Genomic DNA, 14,719 nt, shown 5'->3' with positions numbered 1-14,719 from the left:
ATATTGTGACGCTATTGTGATGTCATAATATTGCCAAATAACTCGAGTGTGGGTGGTCTTGGGTTCAAACCCAGACAGGGCCGAACCAAAGACATTACAGGTGGTATATGCTGCTTCTCTACTAAGCACTAGTATTTGGGATTAAGACCTAAGAGTGATCGGCTCGTAGTCAGAATGATGTACACGGGTACGATGACATGCCTTCTTTCGGACTGTTACATTTTTAACTAGACAATTAAAAGTCCGGCTTAGCATGTCGGTCAAGTACAAAGATGGTTTAATTTTCATGTCACATTAACACAGTCCTGCTATGTATGTTATATGTGTTACTGGACGTTAAATGCCAATCCATCATCATCATTATATTGCAAATCATGCTAAGTTTATTTATATTTTGGCTGTTATTGATTAAAATTATTGTTTTAATCATCAGTCAAAATAATCGTCCATTATGTCCTTTCTACTTTATAAAAATGTTGTATAGAATTAAAATGATTTTAATTTTTATCACGTTATCTTAGCGTTTTGTATTTTATTTGTATATAAACAATTTTGATTTAGACTTGAGTTTTAGTAATTGAAGGACCTTTTGTCTGATTTTAAAAATATACTTTAAATTGTTAAATATTTGAATTAGCTCTCGCCGCGATATAGCCTTTTTGTGCTCATGCGGCGTAAAGCAAACAACAATCAATCAATCAACCTTTCTACTTTATGGTGCTCTTGGTGTTTTACCATCTGTATCTACCATACATCCACTTTTCTTTTTTAACTTTTAAATCCGTAAACGTCGATTGTATTCTACAACCTTGCGATAGCAATCCAGAGAGGTTCAACGAGCACTTGAGCTTTATCTATATTGATTACTATGGTAGCGATAACGTTTCCCCTCCTGCCGAGATTGAGAAGTGATACATGCTTTATGATTTTCTCTAAAATAGTTCATCGAAATTTTAATGGCAATTGGGAATTTAATTCGCTAAAAAATAAATGTTATGCTGAAAAACAAAAAAAACTAGGAACTAGGAAATAGCTCGTTGCAAAAATAATTTGACGATTTAAATCTTTTGTTTTGTTTTGTTTTGTTTTGTTTTGTTTTAGTTCTTTGATTGTTTTTTGTTTGTTTTTTTTTTTATTCGTATTTTGTATCTCTTTCAAGATTTTATGATACAATCAAAAATTATCTGATTTGTTAAACTGACAACGACCTATCAGTGAGTTGTCAGGACCGTACCTCAAATATTCTTTAAATTCGCACTTCAATATATAGAGACATATATTAGAACATCAAAATTCTAGATCTTCTTCATGTATTTCCGTCTGCTCAGTCTGAATTCTGATGCAAATCTTCACTGTTGATTTTAACTATAATTACAAAAGAAGTTGTATTGTTTGATTCAAAGTACGTAGGTGTTGTACATTTACGTGTATATACGAATACATATATATAGAGAAGTTGGTATGTCTTTAGTTTTTAACGTTTTGGAGATAAATATCGATAAGTGTTGACTCATTCATAACCGAATTTTCAGTTGTTTTAAATTTGTAACATTTTTTGATATACTCACTATAGTGTTTATCTGTAACTGTATACGTAATTTCATTTTATATGTTTCTCATTAGAATAGTATTATCCAAAATAAATTGAAATGACATCTAAATGTAAAACCTACCATTTCAAGTATTTAGACCTATTCGCGTCTTTTGTAGACGAAATGCGCGTCTGCGTACAATATTTAATCCTGATATCTATGATTTGTCTATTTACAGCCACTGGGTCTATGCCACTGCTGTTGGAGGTTTCCACCCCGAGGATATCACCAGCCCAGTAGTCAGCACTTCTGTGTTGACATAAATTATCATTGATATGCTCATAATTATAAATAAACTGTTTACGAAGCTTTGAATTTTTTGAAAAATATTAAGGATTTTCTACCCCCAGGAATAGACTACCTTAGCTGTATTTGGCAAAATCTTTCGGAATTTTGAGTCTTCAGTGCATTTCAGTTTTGTTCTTTATTTGGCCTTTCTAACTTTTTTATACTCGAGCGTCACTGATGAGTCTTTTGTAAACGAAATGCGCGTCTGGCGTACAAAATTTTAATCCTGGTACATTGTATCTATGATGAGTTTATCCACAATAATCGTAGTAAAACAAATCCTGGTTTGGGAAGTAGGGTTATTACGAAAGTGCGATTTGTTGTACACTTAGATATCCTTTTAGGCATAATTATTCTGCAGAGTAATTTGGTTTCCAAGTCAAAGAATCATGGTTCGGTTCGTCTGCTCATATTAAGCTGTGAACATTTCACATGGCCCTGGTTAACGTGAACTCTTTCGGTGACATTCTCTTTTTAATTTGTGTCCATATTTGGTAATGAACTTGTAACACTGTACCATTGTTACCTTTTAATTAATTATGTTATCTAAGGTTAGTAAGTAGAGACCAAGGGGTATTAAACAATCACATGATATAAAATAGAAGAGACAGTGGCTAGAAAGAAAAACAATCATCATTCCACAAAACACTACGCAAAAACATTAAAATTGACTAACACGAACCATACCAAAGACCGAGATGATCCCAGGTGCTCTGTAAATAAAGGCAACAGTAGTATACCACTGTTCAAAAGTCATGAATCGATTGAGAGAATACAAATCCGGGTTACAAACTAACACCGAGGGAAACACATTTTTATATTTTATTACAATAAGAGGAAAACAACGGAACAACAGAAACACTGAAGTGTAACAAAAACAAACGCCAACATACATAGAAACGAACTATTTGATAACAACTGCCATATTCCTGACTTGGTACAGGACATTTTAAGAAAAAATGATGGGTTGAACCTGCTTTTAATGGCTACCCAAATGTAAAATTATGATAACAAGTTTTGTGTTGAAGTTTTTCGAAATCTGTCTTATTCGTGCATGACTCAGATTTAAATTATCGGTTTAATTGACTTTTTTATTAGCCTGGCATCCTGACCCAATCTTATACTTCGTCGATAGTGACAGTGTAAGAACGCAGTCAGCTAGTACCCAGGCTAATTTTTAATTAGTTACATGTATTACTGTGACTACTTTGACTATACTTTGAAAACATACATTTTTGTGTTTCAACGCTTTTATTAATGTTTCTTGTATTTGATCGCCAGTGTAGCTGACAACACAAAAAGGTTTAAAGTGTGTCTCATTTCATATTTCCTAAGGACTGGATCAAATGACAGCAAAATGAATAAATCTCCATTATAGGCATCAGTAAAGACAAACTTTTATTTACAATTGGACAGTTCTACGTGAGAATACAATGTTTGAAGGAGTACGCGTAACCGTGCTATAGCTATATAACAACTTTCTGTCATCTGTTTCTGATTAGCTAGGTAAGCTAGTAAATTTCTCTGTTTCAAACTGACAAATAATCCTCATATGTCACCACAATACTAGATAATCTTTGATCCTTTTCTATGTTTGAACAAATAAAAAAGTTGTCCAATACCCTAATAAAAAGTAAGCAAATATTAGCATAGTCAAGTCGCTTGGTAATCTTGGTAAAAATTAAACTGACTGATTGACATGATTGAAGTGTAATAATCAGTACATTTTTTAAACTGTTCTATATGTGTACAATAGTCTTAAACATTCAAACACATGATCGCTGTTAAGCTACCACTGTGAAATTTGGCTAATCTTTAGGTCATTGACTGTTAAAGAGAAGTCAGATACAAACAGTAAACAATGTAAGATTATCTTTAACAAAAATCGAATTTGATAGACAAGAATATGACAGGAAACAAAATTCCCCCGGCCATAACCTAAAACTTATAAAAAAAACTATATAAAATAACGAAGTAGGGATTGAATCTCAATAAACTTGACATTGTTTCGGCATTCAGCATGATACATTCTAAAAATGTGCGACAATAGATACATTTTAAAAATGTGTGACAATTGCAAACCGTAAGATTGAACTTCCTAACGCAAATGATTTTCATGAAGTACTGGCTAGTTTTTGGTTGTTTTCATTATATTGCACGCGGTATAATATGACGTATTATTACATCTTTGATTTCCAACCATCATATCTGTTCTTTCCTACTGAAGATTAACCCAGGAATGCACATTACACGTAGAAAATTTGGTATGTGTTATCATTATTCATTGAAGTCATGCACCCTCCAGAAATTTCAAGTATAGCAAGACATGCAAATGTATCAGAATAACTTATATGTAAATAGAAAAAAACAGCATTTGTACAGGTGCTACATATAGAAGAGAGTGTGGTTAAGTTTCATTGTGGTTTATTTTGTAAATACCCGTTGTTGTTTTTTATTTCAACTTTTAACTTTAATATAAACAAAATATTTGCCAAATGACAAGATAATTATTCAGCAACATCTTTGAAAAAAAATCGGTGATTGTTAACGAAATCGATAAAGTTGTATAGTCCGCAGGACTTCTAAAAGATTACAGCATTTTGCATTGTACTAGTATAAAAAATGTTACCAAAGATTTAGAATCAGTGGTGGAGATATAATAAGAACAGCGTGTAAAACGTCGAAACGGAAACATAAAGCTGCTGGCGAACGACTTCTTTTTTTTTAAATTGAATGATGTAAAACGAAAATTGCTATAAAATTAAATAAAGATTTAACAAACTGTATAGATAACCTTCGTCACAAGTTAAAAGTATCGGGGGTTGTTAGGAAGCATCGAAACGGAAATGAAGGACATAAACAGAACATCCAAAACTGTTTAAGTTGTATCATTGTTTGAGAAAGTTACATCCTGGGCTTCAGTACATAACATATTTTATACTAAAGGGGATTTTCGTTTATCGATAATATGTCGTTTATTTCATGTCAGTACAAAAGCGTTAGGAACTGAATAGTTTATTACCTTGTGGAGTCAGACTCCATCAGTTACACCGATTCAATGATTCATGATACAACGTTTTAAAGCACAAAACCAAAAAACCTTAACAGAATAACCAAATCCGTCTCGGGTTAAATTTGACTCTGATATTTGTAACCCTAGCTTGATTACAACTAGCTAATTTGTAAAATTGACTTACATAAGAACAACTTGCACTGCAATGGAGAAATTTGTGATAAACTAAAAAAATAAATATTTGAAAATGGGCATTTGCGACATTGTATTTACCCGTAAATAGTTTTTTAGCACGTACGTTCGAATTTACCGCGCTTTCTCTCACGCATTTTGCAAACCCCATTTTTTCAAGCTTCGTTTGAGTGGACCATGCTTTCAAACAGTACTTTGCTCATGGCTGCACGCTAAAATTTATGCTAGCTTTCCCACCCACCTCCCAGTAGTATTATTAAGGGTGTTGTGTTTGCGTGATAACTGCTGCTATTTTTAGCCATATTATAGACTTTTGTTACACATATATTACTAGCATTTGGACTTTTTTGTTACATGTACTTGCTTGTTATATAATGATCGAGGATATGTATGTTATTGGGGGGAAGGGGGGGGGGTGTGTATTTACTTGGGGGTACCAAGCTCAAATAAATATTGCCATACGTAGTTTTGTTTATTTTACCAAGTAAGGTAAAATTTAGGATTACGAACATAAAAAAAGTCGGCTCGGAAGCTTAATAAATGTGTCGGTTCCTATGGGATGTTACCTAGTTAAACTAGCACGATATAACTCCTGCTCAGCGCGTTAGTCTCAGTAGTACAAAGCAGGGTTCATATTCATATCCCATTAACATGTTCTCGTCCTGAATATGTATTTAATTTGCCACTGGACATTAAACGGCCATACATCATCATCTACCAAGACAGGATTCTCTCAATGTATTATATTCTAAAATATTTTGAAAATGTTCCTTTTCAACCCTTTTCATGAATATGTATGTCTTCTATTCCTTATCAGCAAGGAGGTACGGAAGTGGTTTAGATTAATTCAAGTACAGTAGTTCATATTTTAGTGGACGCATGATCGTAAACCAAATTGTCCGGAGGTTTTTATTGACTTAATTATTTTTTTTAATCAAAGTTACAGAAAATAGATACGATTATTTCTGTCAACCAATCTGTTGTTATTAGTCATTACGAAATAGTGTACACGGTCATTATTTCATGGGGACATTATTTTATGTATGTGAAGTCAAACGGTCAATATTGTAACTGCCTTTCACAATATCTACATCGGGTATAGTAGCTAAATATTTCAGTGGTATAATTTACTAATTCGTTATTTATTTATTACATGTTACACGTGTATTATTACAACTTTTACAATAATTTTATCACAATCAATGAAAATAAAAGTCATGATAAAAATTATTCGGTATACACCGTCTATCAAAGGGAGATTAATAAAGTACATGTGTGAAGTTACAGAACAATACTTAACTTGGTTTAATGGTTTTTGGTATTTAAATAATTTGAAGCTTAATGAGTTAAAAAAAAGTCAGGAACAAACATTGGACATATAATGGTTTTCACTTTTAGTATTTTAAAAAATTATACTTTAAAGCTTGATGAGTTTGTAAAAGTAAGAACAAACATTGGAATGTGCACATGTGACATGTTTTGTTTCAGAAATTAAGGTAGTCGTAGGTAGTCCTTTTGTTTAACTGAACAGGTCAATTCACATACGTAAATAGATATACCATACGAAATATAGCCATTGCTAATGTATGACTATTATTTAACTTAGTTGACATATTGATAATAGGCGACGAACTCGTTGAAATAAGACACGACGAACTGATTAGTATCAAAGTTTGAACATTTACCAATATTTGTATTACGACAAACGGAAATTTAAATAAAATAATACAGTAATTACGAGATGTTTGTATGAAGAATTACATTTTACCTGCATGTACTATTTTAATGACTTGTGAGAGTAGTGTTTACTTTTCGGTTAGTTGGTTTAAATGAAAGTTTAATTGACTAGAAGAGAAAGTATTGAAGATCGTTTTCAAACACAGGTTTGCAGTGAGTGTTCGCTGATGTTTTATAAAACGTACACTGTATGGATTTGAACGTCTTACATCTAAATAGTGGAAAGACACTGTACGGGTGAAGATAAGGGCTACGGGTGTATTTACCGAAGGATTTAAATATACTTGACTGATTTGTGGGAAAATTTCATCTATGTGAATTTACGAGGATACATACTAATAATTAATAATATTTCATTGATATCAGGATGTACGGTAGGAAAAATTGATTTACGTTTTAAATAATTCCAAGGTATATTACACTCATAACTAAATAAAGAAATGTGGGTCATTTATACTTGTTAGTTATACCTTTAACTATGTTAATATTTCAATTCGGAGATTTATTTATTTTCTTTTTGTCAAAACATTATATTGCAAGTGATATAATATTTTGGAATTGTTCTCAATCTCAACCAGTCGGAATACCAAGGAACAATGGATTCAAATCGTAAGTATCAATGCACAGTATTTTAAATTAAAATTTTCAAGTGTCAAATCTCCAACGTGATCCAAAATATTTGTTCCAAAGTATTGTATTAAAAATCATAAAATAGTCATCATACCTATTTGCTATACTTAAGTAGAGTATCTAAATGAAATTTCGTAACAATGTTTTATTTGGTATTAGATTAATTTATTTCAATCGTTTTCTACATATTTATTACATCTGTCACTTTACAAAATACACCATGATATAGAAAGACAAAATATAATAATTCCCATTCGTTCTATTTAACGATTTGTTATTATTCAAGGAAGTATTTAATTTGTAAAAAAAAACGCCTTTTTCAGTCATTATTCGTAAAAACCATTTAATCTATACATGGAGTGCAAAATGTTGATTAACTGTAAATATCGATAAAAAGTCTTCTTTTACAATGCCTTCATCTATTATTCATAGGTATCTAATCTTTCGTAACATTACATATTTGACGCTCAGAATCTAAAAGTTAATTTATATGGCCTCATTAACTTTTTATTGGGTATTTTATTCAGTTTTAAATGAAGTTTTAATGACCTAACATAACCATTAGTATATTGCATTTTTTGTTGTAAAATGTGATCACAACAACCACTTCCAAGAGACTGTCAAGCGTTATTTAAACGAATGAAAGTCAACGGCCTTAATCATTTTAAGAAGTTAATAAAGTTTTAGTTTTGGGGCTTTAGTTGGATAACTTGCATTCAGATTGTATTTATTTGTATGTTTTATTTTTTTTTTACAGATCCACTATTGATTGATGAACTATAATTTGAAATATCGGAGAAAATAATATGTGCGGTTGATTTGTTATATGGACAAAGTACACAATGAGCACGGATGCGGTCAATGAAATTGAAAAAGCTTTAAATGATTTGGACACTAGCAAAACTTTGCATGTGCTAGACAAGTTTGTGCCAAGAGGTTCACAGGAATTTCGGGAAGCTTTATTTGAATGTCAAAATGACGACGATGCAATTTTACCGCCAAGGGAAAGAAGCAATACTATCGATACAACGTACAAGAAACCACACCCGAGCGTTCATTTTGCTTCAAATTTAGTGACCCCTGGTGGTAAAAAGACTAGGTCAAGAGATGATCTACATTCGCATAAACATCCGGAAGGAATTTTACGCCATTCAAGGGAGAGAAGTAATACGTACGACGGAACACTACAAAGACCACGTAAAGCTGTAAGTGTGAAATCTCCACTGTGCGATGAAAATGACAATGATAACGAATCCGCTGTTGAAAAATTATTACGAAAATCCCCAGACGCAAGAAAAATAGATTTAAATGGTCTACTTAAAGCCGACCATAGAACTTCTGATTCTAAAAAGACCGATTCAAAGCAGCAAAATGGTCTTTCACCCCTGCGACGATTTAAAAATGAGTCTGCTGCGCACTCTCATTTAAAAACGTCTCCGAAGGTATCACCAAAAACATCAAGGAAGTCCTGAGTAGACTTCTCAGTTTTATCGCACAGCAATGTCAAATTAACATTAACCTCATGAATTTCATACAAATGTGGTGTTTATCTAGAATGAAGCAAATATGGTATTTATCTTGCATGAATCAAATGTAGGATTTGTTTAGCATGAATGCTATGAGTAAAAATAAGCAATTATGAATATTTCATTATTCATTTTGTGAGAATGTATAAGACACTTGTTTACAACTTTGTTTCGTAGTATTGTTAATGTTAAAAATGTAATCTTCATTTGAATTCTGTGTTTTTATCTCTTTAAAAGCATAGAATAAACATCCTAGTGCTTCGAACAAGCTTTTAATAACCTTGAGCATCTTTTGATGCAGTAATATATCGGTTTGTAGTACTTATTGTGGTATGTATGCTGTAATCTGTATTATCGGAATTGTCTTAATGAGTAAAGTGGGGGTTTTTCCCGAAGTGATTCTATTATTTCAAACATTTCTCTGTTGTTGTTTTTTTAAATGGTTTAAGATATTAAAAGGGAGCGTTGAGTACTGAATGAATAAGCTCTTTAAAATTAATGTTTGTATTTAACGTTTCAATATTTTTTTACTCCTTTTACTTTTTCGTATGCCTATGCATATTAACTTTCCCTTTGTCTAGCAATCCGTATGTTTTACATTATTTTGAAAGGCATATCACACTTCTGTCAAAATATTGTTAAATTCTTGTTCCTTGTTATTTCAAATACACTTTGCATACCGCCTAACATTCGTTTCTGTCCATACATTGATTTTGAAACAGAGAAACCACCATTATAATGATTAAATACTTGTATCTCAAAAAGAGGCAAACATAACAATTATGTTTATGTAGACATCCTTAATATATATTTCAGTGAGATCGATTTCAGTCGTGTGTTTTGATGAGTTTTTTTTTTTATATAGTAAAATGTTTAGAATTTTACTCTTTTGATAAGAATTACTCCCTGATGAAAGACATTTCGTGAATGATAGTGGTGAGGATTTCATCATTCAAAGCTATGTCAATTTGGGTCATTCTTTCTACATTCTAATTTAAGGCGATATGATTTAATTTAAGATCCAAATGCAAATGTCCTCCTTACCAATTGATGGTCTTATTTACTTTCAGTCTTAGTGAAATTTAAGGAACATTTTTTTCAAATCCCTTTTCCTTCCTACATGTATAAGGAAGATAGATAAGACTCGAAAAAAACCAACTGTAATTTTCTTGGCGCTTAGGATTTTAAGAATAAAGATGCTGCGCTATACAACATATTTTTGTTTTATCCTTGTACACCAAAGCATTGTTTTCCTATTCTTTACAAGTTCTGTTACTGTCCCCTTCGTTTGTCTTTGCGTGTACTATATTTTCTCTGAAAAGGAGGGGATGCTTTTGGACCTTTATGTTATTTAATGGTACTAAAACACATTGCATTTCTTTTGTCCCCTGTTTGTTTGATATTCGCCTCTTCTCGTAGTTTCTAATTGATTTGCATATTTATCAATGTAGATAACTCTGTTGCACAGATCACAAAGATAACGATTGCTTCGCGTAGAGAACATTTTCAGATTACTTAATAAGTTACTTTCTTGAAATTAAATTCATCCATTAGTTAAGTTCCTTAAAACAAATAGACTTTAAAATCATTAGATTTAAAAGTTTCATATCGAATGCAGACTTAAGTTTTGTGAAAGAACAAAAAACAATTTTGTGAATAAAAGTGCATATAAGGAAGCAACCATTTAACTTCAGAGGGGTATGGTTTTTTGTCGGTAATGGTCGTTCCCTAAATATCATCGAATACACATCAAGATTGATAGTTCTTTTGATTTGACACCATATCTTTTATGTCTAGATAGTGCAGGTCTTTGTGCATGACTAGAATGTATGGATATACAAATGGTAAACTGTATGTACACTATGTAATGAACATTATTGGTTGCATAAATTATTACGAAAATCTCAACTACATGTAGCAAATATAAAAAAGAAGATGTGGTAACGAGACAACTCTCCACAAAAGACCAAATGACACAGAAATTAACAACTATAGGTCACCGTACGGCCTTCAACAATGAGCAAAGCCCATACCGCACAGTCAGCTATAAAAGGCCACGAAATGACAATGTAAAACAATTCAAACGAGAAAACTAACGACCTAATTTATGTACAAAAAATAAACGAAAAACAAATATGTAACACATAAACAAACGGCAACCACTGAATTACAGGCTCCTGACTTGGGACAGGCACATACATACATAATGTGGCGGGGTTAAACATGTTAGCGGGATCCCAACCCTCCCCCTAACCTGGGACAGTGGTGTAACAGTACAACATAAGACCGAACTATAAAAATCAGCTGAAAGAGGCTTAACTCATCAGATGGATAAAAATACAAATACTGCAATTACAAGTGGACGTGGCCGGGTACTTGTACATTCAAACAACAAAAAGACACTAAGTACAGATCTGAGAGTACTCGCAGTTACTGACAGCTAGTTCAAAGCCACTAACAACTAATAAAAAAAAATCATGCATCTAAGACTAAATTATCAATCCGTACACATCCAACATCCAATGGATTTAGTGTAAAGACGTCATAAACAGTCAGAGAAAAACATGACCTTATGCAATGCCAAGATACAGGTATCAACAGATTGTAGATCCATGAATGTGTACATGTATATAATAATAATATTTAGTTTGCTTTTAATTTACTGACAACAAAATCAATATCAGTACCAATAAAAACAATATTTAATGATCTAATTACAGTGTTGAATTGGTAACCTTTTAGAATAAGTTTATTTAAAGGATCGATAAGTTTACCAGGATCGTTTCTAAATTTCCGGTCACGGTAAACAATATTGCCGTAAAAATGAGGATGTGCAATCCCGTTTGAAATAAGCTTTCTACAGGTACAACCAAACTTCAAAACCAAATCTTTATATCTATGGAAGAATTTAGTAGAGGTTTTAAGTAATTTGTGGTAACGAAATCCCTGGCTTAATAATTTACCAGTAATACATAGATTACGTTCGTTAAAATCAAAAACGTCACAACAGACACGGGCATAGCGAACGAGTTGTGAAATATAAATACCGTAAGATGGTGCCAAAGGAACATCGCCATCCAAAAAGGGAAAATTAACAAAAGGGAACGAAAAATTGTCCCTTTTGTCGGAAATTTTAGTGTGGAGTTTCCCGTGTAAAACCGAAATATCTAAATCTAGGAAAGGACAGTTGTTACCGTTTAAATTTGATTTATTTAAGTAAATTCCTTTGGGTAAATTTCGGCAGTATATTGAGAAAATTCTTGATTATTTAACAAAAAAATATCATTAAGATAACGGTAAGTGTTGTTGAATAAATCAATTAAATGCAATTTAGACAGGTCTTTACTGAGTTTGGTCATAAACTGTGATTCATAACAGTACAAAAACTTATATTAAAGGGGCGCAATTAGTGCCCATAGGATTACCTACAACATGTTGTCATATTTGATGAAAACGAAATCGAATGAAACTACGTTTTTAAAAGATATTTTAGATGGATCCTTCTGAAGCTGTATACGAGGAGCACAATAGGAAACCACTGGAATCCCTGTAACTTGTCTATAAATAGTTTATAAAAAGCCGGAAAATTAAATATAGTCTGCAGTGGACGAATGCTTAGTAATACAAATTACAAGATAATGATTTTGATTTAATACACTAGATCGATATTAAAGGCACATGTTTTGTAGTAAAGCATTATCATCAGGTTAAATTGTCGTTTCCTCCACTAGACATTAATTGTATACCAAACGACGTAGAATTACAGATCATGATATCAATTGGTTTTGTATTCTTCTACTTCCTCTTTAGTATTCTTTTCATTTTACATTAATCATATAAAGACATGAAATTCAATAATGTCATTAATTGCTTCTAAATGGTTGCATACAATGTACAATGCGGAAAGGATCTGAGAATCGAACCAAATTTCTATTAAATTGCATTAAATACCATGACGGAACAACTATTTCTAACTGTATACACATCGAACTTTATGTCATATTTCACTTAATTGTTCCAATTTAGAAAATGAAAGATAATTACAATGATAATATCTATAGGGAGCGGTATTGCCGATCACCTTTCTTGTTGTATTGATTTCTAAGATACCAATTTTTCCAATATCTACTGTATATCAGCCCGTCTATACATTTGATAATGATAATTGCTAAAACCCGAAACATTAGTTGCAATATTGATCTCCTAACCACGAATTATGTAGCGTGGACATTGAACTTGTAATTCAAATAGCTAATTTGTCATCTTACACTCCCTCAGGTGGTCTCCTACAAATGTGTAAAGTTTTACCAATATCCATGTAGCTCATTAAAAGGAGTTGTGCTTACAAGGTAGTTAGACAGACAGACAGGCTCAAGGTCGGACGGACGGACGGACAGTGTGATTCCGATCACCTTAGAATCGCCCTTCCCCAAAACTAAAGTTCGTTTGCAGTGTGTATGGTAAAAGAAAAGTGAGAATGGTCATTCAATTTGGAATAAAGAATCAATTTCATAAGAAGACCAGTAACAGTTAACACCTTTCCATCACAGAATAAGCCATTTTTCTCATCAACACAGTTTACAATGCAAGCTATTAAATTATTAAAGTGTATGTTAAATACAAGATGAGACTAAAATTAATTTCAACATTTCCTTCAATCATATGTCACATTAGTATTGATATGACATATCAAATATTTATTCATTCGTTTGAAATTTCTACGTTAAAGTCTCTCATGAAATGGAAAATATACTGAAAAATCAAATTTCTTTAATTTAGTTTGAATAGCATTTGAGCACTGCATTTGAGGATAAATTTGCATGCAAAGCAAATGTATTTTCATTTACATGTGTAAAACTATTTTGAATATAAAAAATCGTTTTATATGTTAATGTCTGATAATCATGGTAAGCATTTCTACTCATTAACAAATGTTACACACGTTTCCTACATATCATGACCACACTATATAAACAGTGTCCTCTTTGAAATGTGCCTTCACGTTCTCGGTGAACTGTGACTTCCATTTTGCAACACCAAGTAACAGCAATGCATTCAGTTTGATATGTTTATTTTGTTTTCTATATTTATTCTTAACTTTTTATTAACATAATGTATTACAGAATGAATTTTGCATACATTAATTGCATATTTACATAAAAATAATAATACAATTTAAAAGTGTTTGGGCGTATTGTCTTAACGTACGATGGCGTTCTAAGATTTTTACAATTCAGTTCGAAAATTATTATTACAAATGCCAAAAACATGAATTAAATCGCTCTTCAAAATCATTTATCTTTGATACAAAACAAGCATGGTCCCTAATAAAGCTGTAAATATTGCATGAAATGAATATACATTGTCGGTTTAGTTTGCAAGTGTGCTGTGACTTCGCGTCCATTTCAGTCCAGTGTACGGTGACTTCTTGTACAAAGCGATTGTGAATGTACTGTGACTTCATGTTCAACATATGATCTGTAATTTAAGTCCCTTAAAATTGTTCCATTGTTAGCAGTCTTAGGCCTTTGATATATTATATTGAGTTGCTTTCATTTGACTTTTACTAGTTTTACGAAGAATTTGTATTTTATGACTTATAGCAATCATTGCACATTTCAAGTTTATTCATTTTTTTTTTCTTCAAATATTTGGGTTTTTTTTCGAGTCCACTGCGCGAAGGACCAATTCAGTTGTTTTTACTGCGATGAGAGGTAATGGGCACATAAAAACATATTCAA

General features: G+C 32.0%; 1 long non-coding RNA gene across 1 annotated transcript; it reads left to right on the top strand.

The window, feature by feature from the left end:
* Nucleotides 1–6,441: 6,441 nt before the first annotated feature.
* Nucleotides 6,442–9,862, top strand: LOC127728274 (uncharacterized). The gene is made up of 2 exons (XR_007994069.1): nucleotides 6,442–7,431; nucleotides 8,210–9,862. It is a non-coding gene; the product is annotated as an uncharacterized LOC127728274 (long non-coding RNA).
* The last annotated feature ends 4,857 nt before the right edge of the window (nucleotides 9,863–14,719 follow it).

The sequence above is a fragment of the Mytilus californianus genome, unplaced genomic scaffold (genome assembly GCF_021869535.1).
Source record: "Mytilus californianus isolate M0D057914Y unplaced genomic scaffold, xbMytCali1.0.p SCAF_1, whole genome shotgun sequence".
NCBI classification, from domain to species: domain Eukaryota; kingdom Metazoa; phylum Mollusca; class Bivalvia; order Mytilida; family Mytilidae; genus Mytilus; species Mytilus californianus.
This window is presented reverse-complemented; position numbering and strand designations above follow the sequence as displayed.